Source organism: Sesamum indicum, linkage group LG11 (genome assembly GCF_026168435.1).
Source record: "Sesamum indicum cultivar Baizhima isolate 11 linkage group LG11, ASM2616843v1, whole genome shotgun sequence".
NCBI classification, from domain to species: domain Eukaryota; kingdom Viridiplantae; phylum Streptophyta; class Magnoliopsida; order Lamiales; family Pedaliaceae; genus Sesamum; species Sesamum indicum.
In genome coordinates this window covers 5,077,973-5,099,583 of record NC_142667.1, presented here as the reverse complement: position 1 = coordinate 5,099,583, position 21,611 = coordinate 5,077,973, and positions in this window count along the sequence as shown.

Here is a 21,611-nt window from a genome sequence, read left to right as displayed (position 1 = left end):
GGTAATATTGAAGCTGATGAGCTTCTGCTCAAATATTGTTTCATTTGGTAATTTACTGAGTTGTGGAGCTTTGTGAGTACATGATCATGAATGATTATGCTACTCAAGATTGAATTATGATCAGCTACCCCCAAAACACTTTTATTGTATTTGTTCTCGAAAATATGCAATTTGTTAATAGATCTGAAGCTTATGCGAACCGATTCATTAGTTCATTGGTAGTGCTAGCTATTCTTTTGAGTGGATGGGTGGGCTGGTCCTCGTCCTACGTTTATCTTTTTAATGTTGTTCAAGGGTTGAAGGAGTATAATATTTGGGCATGGAGATTGGGTGGTATTAAGTTAAGCACTAGTAGCACAATGACATTGGGAGGAGAATAAATGGAACATAATTATTGTCAAAATCTTTTAGGTACCTTAGAGGACTTACCATGCTGGCGATCAACATAACAAAGCACGACGGTCTTGTTTATAAGAGTGTCACTTTTGGCTGTGTTTGTGTGTATGTAATGATTCATGTTGTTCTTAGTTGTATAATGCCCTTATAAGTTCATGATTGATGGTTGGTTAAGGCTTCGTCTTAACAACTACTTATCTTTTTAAGCAATGCACTGGTTGTTCATATATATATATATATATATGTGTGTGTAGACATTTGCCACATCTAATGCATTTATCAACGTCTTTGTGTTAAAATGTTTCTGGACCACATAGGTAACCAAGCTTGTACACTCGTTTAAGGAAGGTTCGGAGGAATGGTCCAAGAAGGGGTAGAGCTTGAGGATTCTTGAAGACTTTAGACGTAAGTTCTATTTGTAATTTATTTATCCAACAATGGCGAATGATGCATAGTACACTAATTCCTCTTGTGAACATGCAGTTTGGTTGTGGAATTTCAAAATTATCTGTTTGTCTTATGTCTTCATGCATGCTGGACGCGAATGGAAGGTGTATGAGGTGGCAAAGACGGTCTTTGAAAACAATGACACAGAAACTAGAAAGTCTTTGCAAAGTGATAATGGTGGTAAAAAGTTGATCATTTTCTTGGCTTTCACTCTTCATTTCATCCATCAAGCATTCCTTTATATGTTTGCATTGTTATCTTGAGTTCTTGATATTTATCATCTACATTATGGGGTTGTGATTTTCTTTTTATCTATGGCAAGTTTGTTCCTTTGATAAATAGTGTTGGATGCTTTTTTAGTGGTTTTCAATTACTTTACTACTGTGGTGTGGGTGTTTCTCATCTTGTTTAATTTGGTTGTGCTTTTATGTTATCTCATTCAAGTAAACGACGTGTATTGTGTTCTTTGTGGTATATCAAGCTCTGTGAGACATTTTGTTGTCGGGATGTCTGTAATTGTTTAGCATTTTAGGATTAGACTCTTGGTTCAATTGAAATTACATGAAACTTCTCATATTCTAATTTTGATTTGAACAGCCCATTCACCTTCCAAATGAGATAAAACCATTTCAAAAGTAAAGAATTCCATGACATATATGTAGTGTTAATTAACACATAGGAACCAGAGGGTAACTTTTTTTAAAATTTTTGTTCATCTTTTGTTATCCTATCAAACTACTTTTGTTTTGTTTTCTTTTTCCAGTTACTATCAAACTACTTCCGTTTATATTATTTTTTAGTAATTTGACAAATAAATGTGATTTAGGAAGTCATAAGATTGAGACATGAATGTGCACTAGCGTTATGTGGTTGTTGCTTTGATTAACTGTGGAGTCGTTGAGGCATAATTTCATGCATTTTGAATTGCTTTGAAAGAGAGTTGGAATATCTTTGCTTCTACTAAATCTTAGGATTCTTGTGAGATCATATTTGTTTGCTAAAACTCTACCCGATTGATCCTTATATCCCTAACATGGGACATGCATCCATTTTGAAAAATTCAAAGGCCCTTCCCCTTCCGGAAAAAAAGAAAGAAAGAAAGGAAAGTAAGAAAAAGGAAATTACATCTACTCCGCTGGTTTAGGTCACTTAGTAACTGGGTAACTTCATCACAAATGTTGTTATTCACGTAAAACGGTGGCCGGAGCTATGAGTATGCAAAGCACTTTAGGTAAAACGTCTTTTGGTTGAGTAACCGGGTGCCTTCACCACAAGTGTTGTCATTCGCGTCAAAAGGCCAGAATGCGACGTTTTTTGGTTGAGTAACCGGGTGCCTTCACCACAAGTGTTGTCACTCGCGTCAAAAGACCGGAAAACGGCCTAAAGAACACAAGTCGCGGGCAAAAACAAAGGAAAAAAAAGAAAATAAAAGCCGTGACTAAAGCTAAAGGGGAAGAAAAAAGAAAAAAAAATTCATTAGTGGCCAAAGAAAAGAAAGAAAAGCGAAATCCGTCCCGACTAGGTAGATGTGAGGAGATAAAAGGGTATTGTGCTAGCATCGAGGATGATAACACTTTGAAATCCATAGATTTTGTGGAAGCTTGATTGTCCTCCTCTATACTTGGCAAAACGAAGTGTTGTGATGTGATTGGCCTCTTACCCTCGTTATGATAAGTTAGCATTTGCAGAATGTATTGCGGCGTTTGTGTTTTGAGATTATGTGCACATAGTATTTCATTCTGTTGGAGGCAATAACTTTAATGACATTGCGGCAGTCCTTTCTTTTCTTTATTGATTTATTAAAAAAATGTCACATTTCTCAGTGCTGAAAATTTTTGTGTGTAAAATCCTCTACTTTGGCATGCCTTTTCTTATGTGACTACTATTTTTGGTTGGGAGGAGGAGGAGATAGATTCTGGCCTTGTATTTATTGTAATAATATTTAAATTCTATATTATTATAGTTTTCTTTAATCTTTAATGAATTATTCCCTTTAGATTGCCATCCCAGCAGGGTGAGGGTGCAAGTTCAGTATATAGCAGTAGTGCATCTTACATGACCGCCCCTTAAAAGGAAAATGTATGTGCTTGCATGTAAGAGTTAAAGAAGTCTACCATGGTGCATATAGACAAGTATTATAAATTTTTCACTTCTAATCTATACTGGCCCATGAATGCGGTTTATCCAGGTATGTGAGGTTGGGAATCATTGTTAACTAATAATTGATAATAAAATCAGATTCTTTTTTTGTGTTCCATCTTCTGTTAAACTCTTTAATGAAGTTCATCAGATATCTTTCAGTTACATTTGCTACACTTGGTGAGAACACCAGATGGTGTCCCTGGATGTGCTTCTTAGTGCTGGTGTTCCGTGGTGCAGGTGACTATTTATATGCTATCATATCATCTTTATCATTTGTCCCCTACACTTTTATGCAGAACCCATTCATTAGTTCATTGGTAGTGCGAGCTATTCTTTCGAGGGGCTAGGTGTGTTAGTGCTCTCCTGCATTTATCTTTTTATGCTCTTGAAGTGTTGAAGGAGTAAAATTCAGCTCACAACAAGGTGTTTTAAATGAAAAAGAGATTACATCATGAGAAGAATATATGGAACATAAGTACTGTAAAAATCTTTTAGGTACCTTTGAGGACTTAGCATTCCGCTAGGGATTTTCTTATCCATTGAGAATCAACAGATATAATTAGATACCATCATTTGTTAATATTAGGTCTGTGTTACTTTTTGTTGTTCTGCATCTTTAGTGATTTAATCTTTGATTGCATTGTAAGTCACTCTCTTAAATCAATGTTTTTCTTGACTACTGGTGCAAAAAGCTCGAGAATTTGTTGTCACTTCCCAAGAGCTTATCACTCGGGGTTCAGTCTTGGTAAGTCACTTGTACTGGCTTAATTCCTACCGATATTTATGTTGATCTATCTAGAGAAGTTATTTAATATCAATATCTGAAATTAAAGTGCTTATTCTGTTTATTCGATCTTATTATTGTTTTAGGATATTATTGTGGAGATGTTGCTGATATGGCTAATACTGAATCGTCGAGTGTTGCAAGAGAAGCTGCAATACATAGTGCAGCTATTAGGTGTCCTCCAATGGTGTCTCGCTTCCAGTTATCATTTGATCTTGCAGTCTCCTTATGTTCTAGGTTTGTTTTCTTTTCTTATGTGTGATCCTCTTCTGGTATCACGCAGAAATGGTCTCTTGGAAATTTAGTATTTTACCGGCATTCCTTTTCTTGTTATGCCCATGTGCAAAAACCTAGTAAGATAATAATTATTATTTAAAATTGAAATATATGCAAATAATTGCTTCATTTATGTAATATATGACTTTTGATCACAATTGGAATGTGTCGCGCTGTAGAATGATGCATGTTAGTTGGAGCTAAATGAAGGTAATTTGGTGGATATCTCTAAGTCATAAAGTATCAGAGCATTTTAGAGGATGCTTGATGGTTTTGATTTTTTGAGTGCAATAATGGCAATATACTAAAATTGTCTACAACAGTGGACATACTGTCCCCGTATTCTTTTACTATTCCTTTCTCAAATTATGATATGCCTGTTGCTATGTAAATTGTTGAACTTATGTACATGAGCATGCAATTGCAATCTCTGGGATTTTTGCATCTAACTATTTGGACAATGCTCTGGTCCGTTGTGAGATGGGACGTTTGATGCTACATTTAGGATATTCTATACAGTTTGGTCTTATGTAGACATTATTGGTGATATTCCTTTTTTTAGTCAGTTTGGGTAAGATTGAAAGTGATGAGGCCGTGCTCAAGTATTGTTTCATTTGGTAATTTACTGAGTTGTGAAGCTCTGTGAGTAATGTATCATGAATGATTATGCTAGTCAAGATTGGTTTATGATCAGCTACCCCCAAAACCCTTCTATTGTATTTGGTCTCTGAAATATGCAACTTGTTAATAGATCTAGATCTGAAACTTTGAAATAATTAAGCAGGCTGTTCAATTTGAGAATTGGAGTTCATTGGGTTTAGGCCTTGAATTGGTATCCTTTTGTCTATACGTGTATCATCCAGAATGGTACCGTGATGCCAATCAGGATCACCATGAATTCTGTGCTTCCTGTTTCCATCATGTCTGCTGACTTGTATTGAACTACTCTAGCTCTTTGCGGATCTTGGGGATCTTCAATAGCACTGAAGTTTTGTTTATATATCAAACTACTGCTGAACTGATGGAGTTGAATTAGTATCTAGTTTCTATAGAGACTAATTACTGGCCTACAGACTATGATCATGATCATTCTGTTGCAGTGTTTCGCCACAGAATATGAAATAAAGTAATTTCTACTGTGATAACGAAGAATTTTTCGCTCTTATGATCATCTACATTTCTTAGACTAAATATATTATAAATTAGTTACTGAACGAGGTTCTTTCTTATTTACTTTGTTATTTAAATAGGATATCTATGGTAGAGAAATTTCTGTTTTTCCTGCGCCGAAGGGACAAATAATGACATGGAAGGAGTCTTTACTTGATACACCTACCTATAGTTGGGTATGCTTGTTTTACAATGTTCCTAAAACGGGCGTGTTCTGGGCCCTTAAAGCATTCCTTTGGTTATGAGCTTGGTACATAAAAGATTGATGTGTGGAACATAGAGTAAAATAGGATCAGAGCTTTATCCTACAATAAACCGGTTGCCTTGCAAGCCATTTAAAATGGGATTCAGTTGTCTGGTACTTATCGTCACATGAGATGCACATTGGAGACTGATTGAGCAAACAATTGTAGAAGGGTCACTGGAACTGTTGCACCTCTTTAAACTAAGATATAGTTTCCGTGTAATATGCACTTAGGTTATCCGCGTGTACTTGTATCCTTAAACTCCTGGTGTTTTAAAGATGCAACTTTTCATATTCTCTTGTGATGGTAATTGTATTATAACACTTCCACTTTGGAAGTGGGGTAACTTTGTTCCTTTCTTTGCCTTCCACAGAGATTTGAGATGTTTTCGTTATTTTTTCTTTTGTTTTTAAGCTGAACTAGGCAGTGGCTGGATGGTGGCTCCATCAATATGCACACTGTTTTTGGTGAACCGACTATTGTTGATGCTGCTGCTGCTCTGCTGAAAGCTATAGTTACTAGGAACCCAAAAGCAATGATCCGAGTATACAGTACAGGCGCATTTTATTTTGCTCTGGCTTACCCTAGTTCTAATCTTCTTTCAATTGCCCAACTCTTCTCAGTGACTCATGTTTATCAAGCTTTTCATGGTGGTGAGGAAGCTGCAATTTCCTCTTCTCTACCTTTGGCGAAACGAAGTGTTTTGGGCGGCCTCTTACCTGAGTCATTGCTTTATGTACTGGAACGTAGCGGCCCAGTTGCTTTTGCCGCAGCAATGGTTTCTGATTCAGACACTCCTGAGATTATTTGGACACACAAGATGCGAGCAGAAAATCTGATCCGTCAGGTAGCCCTGAATCTGCAACTGGAGTTTGCTACTTGTCTTTCACCCCAAGCATCTTTTGTTAACATTTAGTACTTACATTCTAAAACATGGTGGTAGTTGAGTCATTCTCAGTGCAAGTAAGTGCTGAATTTAACTCTCAGTTTTATTTGATTAGGTTCTTCAGCATCTTGGTGATTTCCCTCAGAAATTGTCACAGCATTGTCATTCCTTATATGACTATGCTCCAATGCCACCAGTGACATATCCAGAGCTGAAAGATGAAATGTGGTGTCATCGTTATTACTCGAAACTTATGTGATGAAATTAGATTTCCTAATTGGCTATTGTTGAACATGTTGAGTTTTTGCAATCATTGCTAGTAATGTGAGAGAAGAGTTAACTCGAAGGCCAATGGACCTTTCTGAAGAAGAAGCTTGCAAGATACTAGAGATTTCCATTGATGAAGTATCCAGAGACGACGCCCCTAAGAAACCAAGTTTTGAGTCAGTTGAGGAGATACCTAATATATCAAAGCAGATTGAGTATATTGATGAGGAAAAGCTCAAGAGACAGTATAGGAAACTTGCAATGAAGTATCATCCAAACAAAAATCCTGAAGGGAGGGAGAAGTTTCTGGCAGTGCAGAAAGCTTATGAGTGCTTGCAGGTATGCCAAATTCCTTGATCCTGTGTGAGGATCTGTTGTTACTCATAAAAAACGGAGACTATATGATTAACCTTGAGAAAAAAAAAAAGAACATATAGACAAGGGATCTTATAAGCTGCCAGATCTTATTTCAAATGAATTAGTCGACTTGTTTAGACACCGTTTTCACAATTAAGTTGTTTATTTGACTGGTAGAAAGTGCTCTAAAGGTATTTATGCTGTCAAGATGAGCCAAATGCTTTTTCACACATATAAATGGATATCAGTATTGGTTTTAAATATATCTTGGAACTAGGAAGGACACGGGACCATATATATATATTTAATTCTTAGATATGATACTACCTCAATTTAAGGTGTGGACCAAGAAATAAATTTAAATATATAAATTTAAGTGGCTTTTGCGGAAGAGTGAAAATGTAAATCATAGGGCTTTCCTATGAGGTTTGGTCTACTTACATATGTTACCATTTGGTTTTGTTGCCTCCATCTAATATTTCATTCTGCAATCAGTAAACTTCTTGGATTATGATCAGCAAAGTTGGACAAAATTCCTAAGTTGATTCCTACGTATGAGGGTTTTTATGAGGCATGTCTTTGGCCGGAATGCAATCCTCTTTAATTGGTTGTATTTCTCCATATTTGAGTTCCATGTTTCATATTTTCTTTTTAGTGATCTACTGATTTCTTATTCCTCTTCCTTAGGTGACCATGAAAGGATTGCAAGGCCCCCAGGCTTGGAGGTTGTTGCTTCTCTTAAAGGGCCAGTGTATTCTATGTAGGCGATATGGGAATGTATTGATGCCATTCAAATATGCTGGATATCCTATGCTCTTAAGTGCCATTACAGTGGACAAGGATGATAACAATTTTCTTTCCTCTGATCGAGCACATCTTCTAGTTGCATCCTCGGAGCTTGTTTGGTTGATGTAAATTCATCATCTGCCTTTAATTTCCATATCATTCCTCTTTAGATAAGTACTTTGTGAATGTACTTTTGCTTATGCTATTTCCACATATTTAACTTTCAGGTGCGAGTCTTCACCATTCAATGGTGAAGAGCTTGTGAGAGATGGTGGAATACCTCTTCTTGCAACACTCCTTTCCCGTTGCATGTGTGTGGTCCAACCAACAACTCCTGCCACTGAACCGTCCGCTACTATTGTTGCTAGCATAATGCGAACCTTTTCAGTTTTGCGTCAGTTTGAAAGTGCGAGAACTGAGATGCTCGAATTTTCAGGATTAGTTGATGACATTGTTCATTGCACTGAACTTGAGCTTGTTCCTGCTGCTATTGATGCTGCCCTGCAGACCATTGCTCACCTTTCTATCTCGTCTGAAATTCAAAATGCCCTTCTGAAGGCTGGTGTACTGTGGTAAGATAGATCATTATATTGTTATGATTATGCTTTCATCAGTTTTCTAGCATGAGATTCTAGTTTCTGGAAGTTTGCAGAACATTACTGTTTCTGTATGGATTTCTTGACCATCCTTTTATATTTATCGCTTAACCTGGCTCCAGGTGACATATTGCTTAGTGACTTAGCTTCTATTCGTTCATTACTTTTCACTCTTTTGCCCATATAATTCTTCGTAGCTCATATATGGATATTGAATAATGAATTTACCCATATTGGTCTATTTATAATGCTCTTTGTGCTCATGTAGTGTTGAAGATGCTTTGTGGTGACTATTCTTTGAATGGCAGAATGTACTTTTTCTACATGAAGCTTTTTGAACAATATGAATTTTGAAGCCACTGCATCAGCTGGCACATGACTGTTACATCTTACAAAAACCACTCCGATGTTTCTAAAAAAACTGCCGTACCTTGATGTTATAGTTTTCTCTTGTGGTCTGTTACTGGAATCGAGGTCCATTTACAAACTTGAGGATTCATAGAGTTAATGTTTATTTGTTCGGTACCTTTTGTCGAGTCAATTTGCTTGCGAAGAGAGTCCAACTTTTATTTTAAAATTGAACAAAATCTTGGAACTATTGTGTTGAAGGTACTTTATGGTGACTATTCTTTGAAAGACAAAATTTCATTATTCTACGGCACTGTGGAAGTTTATGGTTTATGAACATTGTGAACTTGAAGGCCTCTGGATCAGCTGCCATGTGCCTGTTATATCTTAAAAACCACTCCACTGTTGCAAACTGCTTTATGGTCTTTCTCAGGTGGATTATTTTGTTTGAATCCAGGTCCATTTTAGAAACTTGTGGTTTTATAGGGTCACTTTTTGTTTGTTCAGGTACCTTATACCATTGTTGCTCCAATATGATTCGACGGCAGAGGAATTAGATAAGACAGATGCACATGTTTTGGAACTAGCGGTCAAATAGCAAAAAACATACATGCTGTAAAAGCATCTCATGCCTTGTCAAGGCTTAGTGGTTTGGTTGACGAGGAGATCCCGACACCCTACAATCAGGCTGCAGCTGATGCCCTTAGAGCTTTACTAACCCCTAAACTTGCAAGCATGCTGAAAAATAAATTAGCAAAAGACCTCCTATTCACATTAAACTCAAACTTGGAGTCCCCTGAGGTAAATGCTGCAGATTTTGCATTTTGACAAAGAAAAAACATATTAGGTGCTACTTAAGCATTGCCTCATCTTCTTGCATCAGTATCTGCAATCAGTCATGCTGGTGCAGTGCCTGAAGAAGAGATTGCCCTGCATTAAGTATTAACTTAAAATTGAACTAAGTCCACTTGAAACTACATCTTGCCCATCTTCAGAATGTGATTGTACCTTGGCTCATATTTCATTTTATCTTGGTTTATTCCGTTGTTTTATTGTTAAATTATGAATTGAAAATATGGAACAATGCAAAGGTCATTCTAATTCTCCCTTTGAAGATCAATGAACTTCATTTTGTTTGTTTCTTTCTCTGTTGCTTCTTCCCATTCTAAGAACAAGTAAAATGAAGTAAATGAAAGGGAAAAACCATGGTTGAGATCGTGCTGAGTAGTTTTATTTTCCAGATAATTATGACGGCCCTTTGCTAGTAACAGGGTCACTGACAATAATCACGATGTGGAAATGATTTTTTAACTTGACATCTCTACGTGAACTATAATTTCATCTAGCCTTTGTCTTCAATTGCTAGCATTGCGAGTTTCAGGTCATTGTTTGTTTTATTTTCTTTAGAAAAGCAAGACGTCTTAGTGAGTGATTGATTGGAAATCTAAGTCTGTAACTCTTGATCAGTAATCTGCAAGAAACTAGGTATATTTTCTTTATTAATCTTCTTTATATGGGCGCAGTGCTTGCTAGATGATATATAATTAGTAAGAAAAATATTTGCAATTATTCATATGTTTCATGATTACTAATTTGACTGTTTCCATGCAGTTACCAATGGCCAGTAATGTTAACTTGGAACGGTATATCTCACAGGACTAAAGGCTTTAGTGGAGCGGACCTTCAAGCACTTCTTTCTGACACACAACTTGAAGCAGTTCATTTGCTCTTGGACAGGGAAGATGGCAGTGGAACTGGAAATATGCCTATTATCACGGGTGCTCCTCTGGAGTCCATGGCATCCAAGGCTAAATGCCTAAATCATCAGTTTCAGAAGCTGAGAAGCAAAGGTTGTACGACATTTACAGCCAGTTTCTCAATTCAAAGTGGTCTGTCACTGAACAGGTATATCTCTCATTCTCTCTCATTGGTTTAGTTTGAATTTTAAAATTTATTGATAGTTTTGTACGTGAATGTGTAGTTTTGGAAGAAGTATAGTAGGTACATCTTAAAGATGAAGCTGTGCTAGCAAATTTTATAAATTATTGATTGGTAAAAAAACCATGATTGTCGATTTTGTTCGATTATTGCTTATTATTTGGTGCAGTTATGATAATGTTGGATTTTTGTTTTTATTTTACAATGTTAATTTATCGTAAATTGAATTTTTAGTACTCTCTTGGTTATTGAATATGTGCTATAGCACCATCCCATCAATAAATACCGTACCTAAGTCTGAAGTGCCCATGCATATTACCTCCAAAGTCAACTACAACAGGGCAGTAAGTCAAGCAGAGTGACCCAAGCTGTTTAGACTGAGGCTCGGCTTAAAATTATTCGAGACTGCATTTTTTATTGTTTCTCTCTTGAATTTAAAAAGTTGTGCCAAGAATGAAAGCTATTCTGCACCCTCTATGAATGTTGAACGGAGCAAAATGTGTTAATCTCACATCTTTTTTGTTATTAGTCTATGAGCGTGAGTATACACAAACATCCATCAATAGCTGAATAAAGCATAATGTCTGAAGGCTACCAATGTCCATTTGTTTTAGTATGAAGAAAGTGTACATACTTAAGAAAAAACCACAACAGCTTTGAAATCTTTATGCTGTAATATTTGAAGAAAGAAACCCGGGGATATTACTTTGTTTTTTTTGTGCTTAGAATGCCATTGTTATGAACATGTCTAATTTTGCAACCTTACCCCCTCTCTTGGAGTATAATTGTTGTAACTTAATGTTGTTACCAGTCTTGTAATGGAGATTTAGTTTTCAAGAAATGCAACCTCATGTGATATACCGAAGATAATTGGTTTTGTTTTCTGTTGGATTTAGTAGTTTCATGGTAACTCTCATCATCAAATCTAACATTAAATTGATATGATATGTTGTGTCAACAGCTAGTCATTGCTGGAGATGGGTTCTAAAGATTTGGATTTTGTAAAACTGAACCAATTAATTGGAAGAAAAGCTGGTGGGATATCAGTATATCCTTTAACACCATCAGTTCGAGGGAAGGAGGAACCCTGCAGCCATATTATGTTCGAGGCAAAGCTATGTATGAACGTGTTGAAGATTTATTTACCCTGGTAATTCTGGTATTTTTTCTCTGTAATTTAATTACATGCGAATTTCGAACCCCACCATTGTCACTCTTCAAGTTGATGGAGGGCTATAACATTGTTATCATGATGTTTAATTGAATTTGTGTAAGATTCCTTTGAACTATGTCTAGGTAGGTGAAAAGTGATGATACTTGCAAGCCAATCTTTTTACATAAATAGTTTGTATAGTCTAATGTGACTAAGCCATGATCCAAGGTATACTGGGTCATGGCGTAGTTGAAAAGTGTGTTGGTAGGTTGAAAAGTGTTGATACTTATAAGCCAGAATTTTTACATAAATAGTTTGTGTAGTTTACTGTGACTAAGCCATGATCCAAGGTACCTATTGGAGTTCCTTCTCTCATTCCATGCAATGTACTTGTGTTTATAACTTTATATATATTTCTGTTCATTTAGTTTGGTGTATTTCTTGTGCATCTCTCATGTTTATGTATACCTAATATCTACTTGGGGGAACACTAGTCACTTTTTTTACAGGTACTTGTGTGCATATTTATATTCATTCCTTTTGTTCATGCCCTTTTTAAGCACAGTGCACTACTCTATATATTAGAAGGTTTAAGAAAGGGGACAAACTGATAAGTTAACATCTTATGCTTGTCAGGGTTTGGTCCTCTATGTGTTCTCGTTTTGTACTGTTGCCTTGTGTTCTAGTTTTGGTCTTATTGAATGAATGGTAGGTTGTGTTATTCTCTAATGAAACCAACTGTCGTAGCTCGATTGGGAAACATGCTTTGGTCCTCAACTGTCGCTTTTCCTATTAAATTTCTTAGAAACAACTGGAGATTGATTTATTCGGTTGTTGAAATTGTCAACTGTAGGTCAACCATGTTTTTCGAGATGTTCAATTGACTGACCAGAACTGTTTTAAGCAGTTTGTTTCTCAAAGTGAGGCAAGAATGGAGGTATATATTCTTCTCCAGCAGAACTGAGACTAATTTGCCTTCTTCAACTAAGTCATGTTAATTGTTGATTTCCAGAATCGATTAAGAGGCAGGGACATAGCATTGCAGCTGCAAGGATGGATGTAAAGCTCAATGTTGCTGGTCGGATCTCTGAAAAAATGGGTGGTGTCAGGTTGATTTGTTTGGAGTCTTATTTTCACCTTTGATATTTGGAAAGCATGTTGATGTCTATAATATTATGAGATGCATCACCATTTGTTATATGACCAAGCCTTTGTTGGCCATTTGCTGAATTTTAGAAACTCGACTATAAACCATGATGGGTGTTTTGTTAATCGTGGGAAGTTAGAGTGCACTCTTTCACTTGATTATAGAAACCTGGTGGAGATGAATCCATTATGTTTCTTGGCATCTGTTTATGCATGGATGTAGTGTCCAATCCATTTTAAGACCAACCTCAAGTTCTTTCATATGCGAAACTTCGAAATGGAGATAGGAAAAAAAACAATTAGTACATCAAATTAATTTTCTTGTGCTGTAACTACAATGAAATAAAAGTATATATTGCTTTACTACTTCTATTTTGTGGGCTTTCTCTTGTGAGATCTTGCCAATTGCAAGCACAAGGGAGAGGGTGGAAGGCTGAACAGTATTACCTGCAACAATTGTGCCCCAAAGAGTCCATTAGAGATTCTAGGTATGCGGGTGTTGGACAGTACCATGCAATGCAATGGTCAGTCAAAGTAAATTACTGCTGTCTTGCATTGTGAGTCCTAAAATGTTGTTTTCTTGGCCATAGTTTTTCTATATTATAACTCTTTCGAGTGTAGTGTTGAGCAGTCAAGGATTTGTCTTTTAAAGCTTTAGACCACCAAAGGATACGAGTAATTTCTCATAATGGCCCCTTTTATTGTCATGTTGTAGTCAAGGAACTGAACACCAAGAAGATTCTTGTACGAGATGTGGAGACAGTTAATAGCTCAGACCATACATTTGATGTGCTGCGATCTTTTGTGGTACGAGATGTGGAGACACTTACTAGCTCACACCATACATTTGATGTGCTGCAATCTTTCGTGGTACGAGATGTGGAGACACTTACTAGCTCAGACCATACAACCCCCGTTCTTGACACCATCCCAATTTTCAGGAACGTGTTCTCTTCCCTTTTTGCTTTTCGTTCCCTTGTTTGAGTGGGTTTCTGTGCATAGATTGAGGACAATGCATCATGCATGTGCTTGTTGTGGGTAGAGGTATGTTGTTCTTTGTGGTAGTGATTGGTTTTTGAGAACGTGGTTGGATAGTCATTGTAGCATGATTCTTGCGAAATTGGTTGTGTTGCTGGAAATCTGAAAGTTGAAATTCGTATTAATGTGTGGAATGTGGATGTGTGGGATGTGAAATTTTTTGTTTGGTGGCTGAAAAGTTTTATTGAACACCAACTTGTTAATGAAGTTAGTGTGTCTTGACAAAAATATGTGAATTATCTTGTGGTAGTTGCTGAATTTTCAGATTGTCATCTTGTGATATCCCTTAGATTAATAGGAATTTTGGTTTAAGTCGAGATAAGTAAGAGAAACGGACGCTTGTGGCATATTAAAAAAACCCAAAAAAAAAGAAAATTGTGTTAACTATGTTCCATTGACTGCATCAAATTAACAATGTTCAAGAATCAACACAAAAACCCTTTGTGTGAGCTTTTGGGCCAAAGCACTTCCATTTCAATAGTGCTTCTATATTTATTTTGATTGAGGGCGTCAAACTTAGTCTGTCCGTTCTAGAACTTGCTTGTGTAATACATTTTGAGACTACATTCTTGTTAGATTGGTGTATGAAAGTGATAAGGGCACTTAGGAAAAACCCATTGACATGAACAGAGCCTACCTTGAATTCACCCATAGAAAAACTCATTTGAGCCTTTGCTTTTCTTTTCTTGGTTAAACCACGTTATAAGCTTGACTATCCCCTTTTTGGTTATTTCCTGAAGTGATATTGAACCCATTCAAGGGCATGGTGTTGGCTTGGTTGCTTTTAAGTTGACATGGAAGTGAGTTAATGTATTCAAGCTGCATACATGGATGCATCGTTAGCCCTCAGGGAAAGGAAAAAAAATGGAAAGAGAAATTGAAAAAAAACAAAAGGGAAGAAAAGTAATGAAATAGAGAGGAAAAAAAAGAAGCAAAAGAAACAAAAAAAGGAGAAAATGGGAAAAAAAGAGAAGAAAAATGATGAAACAGAGGAAAAAAAAGGAGAAAAAAGAAAAGATTAGAAAAAAGATGGAGGAAAAGAAAAAAAAAACAGAAGAAAAATGGTGAAACGGAGGAAAAAAGAAGGGAAAAAAAAAGAGGGAAGATTCAGGAGATGCAAGAAATGTAAAAATTTCACGAGTTTTGACTGTTCAAAGCACTTGAATTAAGTCGAACGAAAATGAGCTTGGAAGGATAAGCAACTAGGTTGGCATCGTGCCTTTGAATTCATAAGCCAAAGTTCGACCTGTCTTTTGCCACACCTTGTCCTAAGCCCCATTACAACCCATTGAAAGACCCTTTGATTCATGCATTAATTTGCATTTCGTTCGTGGTGGAGATTTGATTCACAAGCAAGCCTATGGTAATGGCATTCTATGTATTGACTTGAGTGAAGCCCGAATTCTTAAACACCTTATGTTATGAGTGATTACAATGACATCGTTGTGAGAACCCTTTTGAGAGTGTTGAGACTTGTTTCATTTGGTTTTGATGAAGTCAATGGGATACCTACGTGTTGAATGTTGTGCTACAAGTGCTTGTTCTCAAATTGCTATCTCTTCTTTAACTATTAAGTCATATTAGTGTAGGGGATATACTTGAGTGATATGAAAGGAAATTTGAGAATTGCTACTTGGATAATTCTTGTATTTGGATCAAGGCATGCTTGAGGGCAAGAATGGTTTTTGTGTGTGGAATCTGATAACATATATTTTAATGCTCCTATGCATGCACTTTTTCGAGTGATTGGGAAGGATCTTATTGCATGGATTGTCGATGTTAAGTTACCCCAATTTCATGGGAAGGAGCGTAAGGTAAGTTATAGGGGGTCAAATTTAGCTCTTGTGTTATTGTGCTGGGTGGAATTTAGTCTAAAGTTCACAGATAGCACGTCTTATACTTAATGTTGTCTATCATGTGCCTCTTTATTTGTGTTACTAATAATTATTTCACTAATGGGATCAAGAGAAGTCTTTAGGTATCACATACTACTTTACTCTTCTTCTTGTCCATATGGGTGTCAGGTTATCAATATTTTTCTCATCCAAAATGCTGAGGGTGGAGTTAATCTTAACTGCCTAAATTCGCTCGCTGCCGAAAGAGTAATTGTAAAAATGTTGAAACTATTGTGGGCGTCTTTATCAACGGAACTGGAAATGTGCTTATGTCATATGTTAAAGAATGATATGTGAAAACCGATTGTGCTATTTCTTAGAGTGCATATGTGAAAATCTTTCAATTGACAGCATGGAGAGTTCATGGCCTCTGCCATCTGCGTTGGCTTCTGTAACTCATAAAATGAACCTTGAAAATTGATTCAAATCACCTTCATGGCCGAGAGGTCGTTGGGTGCACTGAGCATGGACACACCCAGTTATTTTTTGGGTTAAACAAAAAGCTTTCAGTTTGCCATCAATGCCTTTTGTAAGTACTAATGTTTTTTGTTCCGATTTTCAGTGTCTTCTTATAAAGATGAAGATTTAAAATGTTGGATACTTTTGAGTATATCAGGGTTGGAAATTCACGAGATTCCATTAAAAGTCACCGCCGCTTGATTTTGGAAAGCTATCAATATCTAATGCTTCTCCGATAATAGGTATGTTCACACTTGGTTTTGGCTGAAAAAGCACTTTTGGACCAATTATGTCTAATTTTCTTTTACATTTGGTTGGGTTAGTTCTGAAGTTACTACCACTTGTAAATGCTTGTCAAGTTAAATATTGTCAATTGTTTAGAAAAAGTAAATTGTTGCTGTTTTTCATTGGGAATCCTAAAATTGCTCTTTCCTTGGCCATACTTTTTCAATATTATAACTATTTTGACTGTTGAGTAGTCAAGTGTCTTTTAAAGCATTAAACCACCAAAGAATAACCAAAAAATACGATTAGTTCCTCTTAACGGCACCTTTCATTGTCTTGTTTCCTAATGGCACCTTTTATTGTCTTGTTGTAGTGCACGAACTGAAGATTACGAAGATTCTTGTACGACATGCGGAGGCAGTTAATAGCAGACTTTTTGTGGTAAGTTGTTTGGGTGTCATGTTATAAATACATGACCTCTTTGTGCTTGGTGTGTGAGGATGGGCATAAAAATTAGTCTTCTGATCTATCTTGTGTGCTTGTCATTTCTCTTTTTGCAGCCCATTCTAGGACATCTTTGTAATCATCTTGCTGTATGTAGAATGATAGAATTGTGTTGTTGACTTGCACTTGCTAAGACTCATGTGCTTACTTTTGTTTGATGACAGCCTAATCCATCTCATGATTTGAAATCTAAAGAGAAAAATGAAGAGGGAAGACGCAAATTAAGACTGTGAAAGTATGTTCTCATCTCCCTCTCTCTCTTGCATACTGCTTGATCTCTTGTCCACTAGTATTGCTGAACAGTCCCTTGTTGTCTTCACCTTAATTATGTGGACTTCTAGTTTTGCTTTATTGCTTGTGGCAGAATGTATCCATATTATTACAATTATTCTTTTCCCCATCACACAGTGTGAGTTAAATGTGGCCTCCAAGTCGGTTTTATGTTTCACGAAAAGTAAGATGTTGTACAGAAATTTACTTATTTGTTTGGATCAATAAGGGGAAGATGAAAGGGGAAGGTGTAGTTGCTTTCCAAGGGGATGTATGATACTTATTTGGTGGACTTGTTTAGTTCAACCTAAAGGAAGTAGTTGTGTGGTACTCCTTATTTGATACTATAGAAATAAGGCAGGGAGGAAGATTGATTTTTTATGTTTACACATTCAATATCTTCCTTCTTTTTTATGAAAAATGCAAATTAAGGGGGTGACTGCTTTTGCTCCTAGACAGGATGGGAAAAATGGCTTTGGAGGGTTCCCTATACATTAATTTTGCATTCCTTCCTATTCTCCTCTCTAAGGAAACAAGGGGATGTACTGTGTTTTGCAATAAGTTTTTCTTATACTTTAACTAGTTTCAGAATGGATCATGTATCCAGATCCCGAGGTTTTTTAGACATTGACAATATGGAAAAGAAATCATAGAGGAAACTGGTGTGTGATTTAAGTGTTTAAGAGATTTGTACATTTGGAAATTGTTACAGGCATTAGGGGTTTGGTGAGATTCAAAGGAAATAGTAACAAATAAGACTTTGGGGGGGGGGGGGGGGGGAGGAAGTCATCGTGGATTTTTGTTGCGAAATTCAGGCTGTGGAGAAGTTGTGCGATATATTGCTGCATATACTCCACTTAGAGTAACTCTGGTACCACACAGTGTAAACCTTGTCTCGTAGTGAATATTTCTGTTTTGGCATGATATTGTATTTTTATTCAGAGTTTTGTGTTGTGGTGTAACATTGTGTTTTGGCATGATATTGTATTAAGAGTATGTTAATGATGTATAGTGGGTCCGCATTTTTCCTTGATGCCTTTCCCTATTTTGGGTTTTCTAAGTTTAGATGCAAATAATTAATGTTGCACAACAAACTCATACATGATCACTTAATATAAGAAACTAGTCATCCTTGACAAATACATATTTACATATGCAAATATTGGAATGGCCGACTTTTTGCTGAATTACATAGTAAATCTTCAATAACCTTTGTAGATGAAAGATTGACAAAAAACTCTGAATTAATGGCAAAAGACGACAGAGCCAATTCGGGTTCGGGGTCGAGACCAATGTCCTCATGCGGTCGTCTTTGGTTAATGGTGGAACTGCGTGTGGCCTGGTGAGACGACAATAGTTTCGTGGAAAAGCCTTCTCACAGAAGCCACCTCAAGTAAGGCAATTGGGTTTGGCCCATCAGCTTCTTGCCCATCTTCGGAAGCCTAGCAGCCGCCAGTGTCTTAGCTACTGCTTCTGACTCCTACAGTGGCTTCTTCGAAGCAGCCGCTGCAAGAGAATGAAGCGAAGGATCCCAAGCGGGACAAACTGTTTGAGCACCGTTATTGAGAAATCAAGCGAATGTATGTGGTATGTTTCGATGGATTACTGAGTTTAAGGGTAACTTGTTGATTCAGTTTGAATTTTAAAACTTATTGATAGTTTTGTACGTGAATGTGCAGTTTTGGAAGAAGCATAGTAGGTGCATCCTAATGATGAAGTTGTGCTAGCAAATTTAATATTTTATCGATTAGTAAAAGAATCCATGATTGTCAATTCGCGAAATTTGTAGGGTCATGGAAGTAGTGAAGAGGAAGATGTTCCTCTGGATTATGCAATTAGCTCTTAATTTGAAGCTTGTGTTGCCTTACATTAACCATGCTTTTCCATGCAGAATATCTTGATATGTTTAAAGCAAATTCAGCTGCTGAGGAATCCAGAGTTGGCTCTGAGAAACTGTTCTCCAGACCAGTTAGAATTTCTCTCTGAAGCACCTCTATATTTGGAGATTGAGCAATCCCTGGGTTTTCTTGACCATTTAATGTTGGGAACCCCTGCTTCTCCTGTGAGAAAAATCCTGCTGGAGAGTGGTCTGGGCGATGTTCTTGTTGGTTGCGGGGGTTGAAGTGGGCTCTGGAGGCCTGAGTTTAGTATTGGACTATAATTTTGTAACCTGACCCCTACACTTGGAGTATAATTGTTGAAACTTCAGGTTGTTACCAGTCTTGCAATGAAAATTTAGTTTTCAAGAAATGGAACTCATGTGATATACTGAAGATAATTGGTTTTGTTTTCTGTTGGCTTTACTAGTTTCATGGTCACTCTCATCATCAAATCAAACGTTAAATTTGATATGGTATGCGGTGTCAACAGCCAGTCATTGCTGGATTTTGTACAACTGAACCAATTAAGGAAAAGCTGGTGGGATATCACTATATTCTTTCACACCATCAGTTCGAGGGAAGGAGGAGCCCTGCAGCCGTATAATTGTTCGAGGGTGAGGCAAAGCTATGTCAGGACGTGTTGAAGATTTATTTACCCTGGTAATTATGGTATTTTTTTTTGTAATTTAATTACATACGAATTTCGAACCTCACCATTGTATCTTTTCAAGTTGGTGGAGGATTATAACTTTGTTATCGTGATGTTTGAATGAATTTGTGTAAGATTTCTTTGAAGTATGTCGTAGAATACTGCATAGGTAGGTTGAAAAGTGGTGGTACTTGCAAACCAATTCTTTTACATAAATAGTTTGTATAGTCTATTGTGACTAAGCCATGACCGAAGGTTTGGGTCATGGCTTAACTGAAAAGGGTGTTGGTAGTTTTTTCACAGGTACATGTGTGAATATTTATATTCATTCCTTTTGTTCATGTTCTTTTTAAGCGTGGTTCACTTCTCTATATATTGGAAGGTTTAAGAAAGGGGACAACTGATGAGTTAACATCTTATGCTGGTCAGGGCTTGGTACCCTATGTGTCTCGTTTTGTTCTGTTGCCTTGTGTTCTAGTTTTGGTCTTATTGAATTAAATGGTAGGTTTTGTCATTTTCTAATGAAACCAACTGTCAAGCTCAATGGGACAACATGCTTTGGTCCTCAATTGTTGCTTTCCTTTTCAAATTTATCAGAAGCAGCTGAAGATTGATTGATTCGGTTGTTCAAATTATCAACTGTAGGTCAATCGTGTTCTTCAAGATGTTCAATTGACCGACCAGAAGCGTTTTAAGCAGTTTGTTTCTCAAAGCAAAGCAAGAATGGATATTGATCTCTGACAGAACTGAGACTAATTTGCCTTCTTCAACTAAGCCATGTTAATTGTTGATTTCCACAATAGGTTAAGAGGCAAGTGGACATAGCATTGCACTGCAAGGATGGATGCAAAGCTCAGTGTTGCTTGTTGGATCTCTGAACAAATGGTTGGTGTCAGGTTAATTTGTTTGGAGTCTAATTTTCACCTTTGATATTTGGAAAGCATGTTGATGTCGTATAATATTATGAGATGCATCACCATCTGTTATATAGACTAAGCGTTTGCTAGCCATTGACTGAATTTTAGAAACTAGGCTAAACAATGATGGGTGTTTTGTTAATTGTGGGTGATGCATCACCCACAATTTGATTCTGTTGCTTTATTAGATTCAGGAACACCACCTCCTATTAGTACACTAGAAGAGGAGTCAGCGTAGCACGAACTTTATGTTGTCAAAATCATGTAATACTTGTGGCACTAGTGATGGTCTGTTTGGGGGGATAAATCATGCGGATAAACAGAAAATACAAAAATTTTTCCCATTGTTGTATTTAGACATATAAGATGCCTAGAAAAATGATGATTTGACGGGAGTTATTTGGATTAACATTTTATAAAATTTTCCATTGATCATTAGAAAATAGAAATATGCAGGTATGCTTAGTCAAGAGTCCATAAGAAATTCTAGGTATGTGGCTGTTGGACAGTACCATGCAATGTAATGCTTAGTCCTGCCGAATTCTAGGTATGTGGCTGTTGGACAGTACCATGCAATGTAATGCTTAGTCCTGCCGCTGTTTTGCATCGTGTGTCCTAAATTGTTGTTTTCTTGGGCATACTTTTTTAATATTAACTCTTTTGAGTGTTGAGCAATCAAGGACTTGTCTTTTAAAGCTTTAAACCACTAAAGGATATGATTAATTTAACGGCACCTTTTATTGACTTATTGTAGTCAAGGAACTGAAGACGAAGAAGATTCTTGTACGAGATGCGGAGACAGCTACTAGCTCATACCGTATATTTGATGTGTTGCGA